The following is a 6,000-nucleotide window of genomic DNA, read 5'->3' as shown; positions in this document are numbered from 1 at the left end:
CACACGTCAGCAGCTCCTCTCCGTCAGAGTGCTGTTCCTGTGTAGACTAGGAAAAGCCACCACGTTCCCCAGCTTAGAAGAGGCTCTTTTCCTACTTGGTTTCATCCGTGAGAGAGCCAGAAGGGCTGATCTCAACCAGTCGGGCTGCACAGCCTGAGTCCTTGGGGCAGGGCAGTCCTGAGCCAATGTGCCACCTAAGGAATACAAGCCAAGTTTCCTTGCCACAGGAAAGCACACCGAGGCCTGGTGTTTTCTCTATGAAATTGACGTGGGCTTGAAGGGTGAGGCCTTTACTACATTGTGGAAAAGCTCGGGGTTACGGCTCTCTTTCTCCCTCTCTCGGTCCCATAACCTGGGCTCAGCCTTGAGGGAATGCTGAGTGGCAGAGACTGCCTCTCTGCCGGACTCAGAAGGCTTCTTCCCTTTAGGGCAATGCCGTTTGTGTCTTACTTCGTGGAGGAGGAATGAGGGCGCCCAGAGATATTCTGACATGAAATACCTAACGACAGAGGATCTGGAGGAGCCAGTTTCTCGGTGGAAGGAGCCCAAAAGCCTGCATTGCTAAGGTCTCTTTGAGAGCTGCCAGACACTCTGCCGTCCTAGGCCTAAGAATTGGACATTGTGACGGCATGGCAACACTTGGAATCCTAGGACCCAGTGGAAGCGCACCTCGCAAACTGGATGGAAGAAGCTTCCAAGCACAGTGTTCTTTCATGTCCCAAAGAGAACGCTAGTGTCTGAGGCTGGTAGCCTTGTTGCTAGAGAGAACTGGCATCCCCGTGGGCCTGTTGGCTACTTTCCTCTTTCCGACCCTCTCAGGAAACTCCTCCAGAAAGCCTTTAGGACCCGCTTAGAGAGAACAGCTGCGAAGTGGATGCACAGAACATTAACCTAGCTCCCAGCCCAGGGTCCCAAACATCCATCTTTCTCTGGAGGGTACGTACCCCACCCAGGGATTCAAGCACGGAGTTTGCCTTGTACAACGTACACAGGAAATTGGGAGGAGATGTAGGGCCACTCTACTTGCGATCACACTACGTGGCCCGGAGAAGTTATCACGCAGCAGAATTCAACCCCCTTCCTCTACACGTGTGTACCCCAAAGAAGCGCTGGACAGTGGGTGTTCTCAGGCCAAGAGCAGTCCTTGTTCTGGGCTGCACCTGCTCTGTGGTTCAAAGTTTCTCAGACTCTGCTCCTTCGGAAGCATTTCAGAGCTGACGCTATCCCTGGGCTGCCAAAGCAAAGAGGACAAGAGGCCTCTCACACTGAAGGCATGGGCTTGTTTCCCCTGAAGAAAGTGTAAGTCGCCCCTCCCAGGCCTGAGGCGTGTAAGAAGACACCATTTGCTCTGCGCAAGGAAAATGCAAGTAGGTGTACTCGATTTGGGCTGCCTGGTGAAACAACCTGCGCTCACCAGCACCCTGAGTACCTTTCCTGCACTTTGATTCCTAGCTGGGTGAACTCGGCCTTCGGAGGCTAGATGGGACCAAACGTGTTCAGCTTGTAGGGAAAGCCTTTGACCAATGGCCAATATGCTTGTGCTTGTGCGAGGGTTAGGCAGGCACTTGCCAACACAGGGTCTTTACCTTACCATAAGCTGTCCCTTTGGGCTGAAGCAGGCGGCGTGTGTGGATCACAGCCTGGGAAGCAGGGCCTCAGGGGAGTCTGCCAACAGACTGCCCTCCAGTAGAGCCAGCTGAGAAAAGGTGGCAAGGCTGATGGAACCCGCTTACAACGAAATGTTTCTCTTCAGCAGAGGAGGTTTTGCTGCCACACGTCAGCAGCTCCTCTCCGTCAGAGTGCTGTTCCTAGGTAGACTAGGAAAAGCCACCACGTTCCCCAGCTTAGAAGAGGCTCTTCTCCTAGTTGGTTTCATCCGTGAGAGAGCCAGAAGGGCTGATCTCCACCAGTTGGGCTACACAGCCTGAGTCCTTGGGGTGGGGCAGTCCTGAGCCAATGTGCCACCTAAGGAATGCAAGCCAAGTTTCCTTGCCACAGGAAAGCACACCGAGGCCTGGTGTTTTCTCTATGAAATTGACGTGGGCTTGAAGGGTGAGGCCTTTACTACATTGTGTACGGAGGTACTCGATTTGGGCTGCCTGGTGAAACAACCTGCGCTCACCAGCACCCTGAGTACCTTTCCTGAACTTTGATTCCTAGCTAGGTCAACTCGGCCTTCGGAGGCTAGATGGGACCAAACGTGTTCAGCTTGTGGGGAAAGCCTTTGACCAATGGCCAATATGCTTGTGCTTGTGCGAGGGTTAGGCAGGCACTTGACAACACAGGGTTTTTACCTTACCATAAGCTGTCCCTTTGGGCTGAAGCAGGCGGCGTGTGTGGATCACAGCCTGGGAAGCAGGGCCTCAGGGGAGTCTGCCAACAGACTGCCCTCCAGTAGAGCCAGCTGAGAAAAGGTGGCAAGGCTGATGGAACCCGCTTACAACGAAATGTTTCTCTTCAGCAGAGGAGATTTTGCTACCACACATCAGCAGCTCCTCTCCGTCAGAGTGCTGTTCCTGTGTAGACTAGGAAAAGCCACCACGTTCCCCAGCTTAGAAGAGCCTCTTTTCCTAGTTGGTTTCATCCGTGAGAGAGCCAGAAGGGCTGATCTCCACCAGTCGGGCTGCACAGCCTGAGTCCTTGGGGCAGGGCAGTCCTGAGCCAATGTGCCACCTAAGGAATGCAAGCCAAGTTTCCTTGCCACAGGAAAGCACACCGAGGCCTGGTGTTTTCTCTATGAAATTGACGTGGGCTTGAAGGGTGAGGCCTTTACTACATTGTGGAAAACTCGGGGTTACGGCTCTCTTTCTCCCTCTCTCGGTCCCATAACCTGGGCTCAGCCTTGAGGGAATGCAGAGTGGCAGAGACTGCCTCTCTGCCGGACTCAGAAGGCTTCTTCCCTTTAGGGCAATGCCGTTTGTGTCTTACTTCGTGGAGGAGGAATGAGGGCGCCCAGAGATATTCTGACATGAAATACCTAACGACAGAGGATCTGGAGGAGCCGGTTTCTCGGTGGAAGGAGCCCAAAAGCCTGCATTGCTAAGGTCTCTTTGAGAGCTGCCAGACACTCTGCCGTCCTAGGCCTAAGAATTGGACATTGTGACGGCATGGCAACACTTGGAATCCTAGGACCCAGTGGAAGCGCACCTCGCAAACTGGATGGAAGAAGCTTCCAAGCACAGTGTTCTTTCATGTCCCAAAGAGAACGCTAGTGTCTGAGGCTGGTAGCCTTGTTGCTAGAGAGAACTGGCATCCCCGTGGGCCTGTTGGCTACTTTCCTCTTTCCGACCCTCTCAGGAAACTCCTCCAGAAAGCCTTTAGGACCCGCTTAGAGAGAACAGCTGCGACGTGGATGCACAGAACATTAACCTAGCTCCCAGCCCAGGGTCCCAAACATCCATCTTTCTCTGGAGGGTACGTACCCCACCCACGGATTCAAGCACGGAGTTTGCCTTGTACAACTTACACAGGAAATTGGGAGGAGATGTAGGGCCACTCTACTTGCGATCACACTACGTGGCCCGGAGAAGTTATCACGCAGCAGAATTCAACCCCCTTCCTCTACACGTGTGTACCCCAAAGAAGCGCTGGACAGTGGGTGTTCTCAGGCCAAGAGCAGTCCTTGTTCTGGGCTGCACCTGCTCTGTGGTTCAAAGTTTCTCTGACTCTGCTCCTTCGGAAGCATTTCAGAGCTGACGCTATCCCTGGGCTGCCAAAGCAAAGAGGACAAGAGGCCTCTCACACTGAAGGCATGGGCTTGTTTCCCCTGAAGAAAGTGTAAGTCGCCCCTCCCAGGCCTGAGGCGTGTAAGAAGACACCATTTGCTCTGCGCAAGGAAAATGCAAGTAGGTGTACTCGATTTGGGCTGCCTGGTGAAACAACCTGCGCTCACCAGCACCCTGAGTACATTTCCTGAACTTTGATTCCTAGCTAGGTGAACTCGGCCTTCGGAGGCTAGATGGGACCAAACGTGTTCAGCTTGTAGGGAAAGCCTTTGACCAATGGCCAATATGCTTGTGCTTGTGCGAGGGTTAGGCAGGCACTTGCCAACACAGGGTCTTTACCTTACCATAAGCTGTCCCTTTGGGCTGAAGCAGGCGGCGTGTGTGGATCACAGCCTGGGAAGCAGGGCCTCAGGGGAGTCTGCCAACAGACTGCCCTCCAGTAGAGCCAGCTGAGAAAAGGTGGCAAGGCTGATGGAACCCGCTTACAACGAAATGTTTCTCTTCAGCAGAGGAGGTTTTGCTGCCACACGTCAGCAGCTCCTCTCCCTCAGAGTGCTGTTCCTAGGTAGACTAGGAAAAGCCACCACGTTCCCCAGCTTAGAAGAGGCTCTTCTCCTAGTTGGTTTCATCCGTGAGAGAGCCAGAAGGGCTGATCTCCACCAGTCGGGTTACACAGCCTGAGTCCTTGTGGCGGGGCAGTCCTGAGCCAATGTGCCACCTAAGGAATGCAAGCCAAGTTTCCTTGCCACAGGAAAGCACACCGAGGCCTGGTGTTTTCTCTATGAAATTGACGTGGGCTTGAAGGGTGAGGCCTTTACTACATTGTGTACGGAGGTACTCGATTTGGGCTGCCTGGTGAAACAACCTGCGCTCACCAGCACCCTGAGTACCTTTCCTGAACTTTGATTCCTAGCTAGGTCAACTCGGCCTTCGGAGGCTAGATGGGACCAAACGTGTTCAGCTTGTGGGGAAAGCCTTTGACCAATGGCCAATATGCTTGTGCTTGTGCGAGGGTTAGGCAGGCACTTGACAACACAGGGTTTTTACCTTACCATAAGCTGTCCCTTTGGGCTGAAGCAGGCGGCGTGTGTGGATCACAGCCTGGGAAGCAGGGCCTCAGGGGAGTCTGCCAACAGACTGCCCTCCAGTATAGCCAGCTGAGAAAAGGTGGCAAGGCTGATGGAACCCGCTTACAACGAAATGTTTCTCTTCAGCAGAGGAGATTTTGCTACCACACGTCAGCAGCTCCTCTCCGTCAGAGTGCTGTTCCTGTGTAGACTAGGAAAAGCCACCACGTTCCCCAGCTTAGAAGAGGCTCTTTTCCTACTTGGTTTCATCCGTGAGAGAGCCAGAAGGGCTGATCTCAACCAGTCGGGCTGCACAGCCTGAGTCCTTGGGGCAGGGCAGTCCTGAGCCAATGTGCCACCTAAGGAATACAAGCCAAGTTTCCTTGCCACAGGAAAGCACACCGAGGCCTGGTGTTTTCTCTATGAAATTGACGTGGGCTTGAAGGGTGAGGCCTTTACTACATTGTGGAAAAGCTCGGGGTTACGGCTCTCTTTCTCCCTCTCTCGGTCCCATAACCTGGGCTCAGCCTTGAGGGAATGCTGAGTGGCAGAGACTGCCTCTCTGCCGGACTCAGAAGGCTTCTTCCCTTTAGGGCAATGCCATTTGTGTCTTACTTCGTGGAGGAGGAATGAGGGCGCCCAGAGATATTCTGACATGAAATACCTAACGACAGAGGATCTGGAGGAGCCGGTTTCTCGGTGGAAGGAGCCCAAAAGCCTGCATTGCTAAGGTCTCTTTGAGAGCTGCCAGACACTCTGCCGTCCTAGGCCTAAGAATTGGACATTGTGACGGCATGGCAACACTTGGAATCCTAGGACCCAGTGGAAGCGCACCTCGCAAACTGGATGGAAGAAGCTTCCACGCACAGTGTTCTTTCATGTCCCAAAGAGAACGCTAGTGTCTGAGGCTGGTAGCCTTGTTGCTAGAGAGAACTGGCATCCCCGTGGGCCTGTTGGCTACTTTCCTCTTTTCGACCCTCTCAGGAAACTCCTCCAGAAAGCCTTTAGGACCCGCTTAGAGAGAACAGCTGCGAAGTGGATGCACAGAACATTAACCTAGCTCCCAGCCCAGGGTCCCAAACATCCATCTTTCTCTGGAGGGTACGTACCCCACCCAGGGATTCAAGCACGGAGTTTGCCTTGTACAACGTACACAGGAAATTGGGAGGAGATGTAGGGCCACTCTACTTGCGATCACACTACGTGGC

This window comes from Eubalaena glacialis, chromosome 18 (genome assembly GCF_028564815.1).
Source record: "Eubalaena glacialis isolate mEubGla1 chromosome 18, mEubGla1.1.hap2.+ XY, whole genome shotgun sequence".
Taxonomy (NCBI): Eukaryota; Metazoa; Chordata; class Mammalia; order Artiodactyla; family Balaenidae; genus Eubalaena; species Eubalaena glacialis.
The sequence above is the reverse complement of the archived record's forward strand: the minus strand, read 5'-3'. Positions refer to the sequence as shown.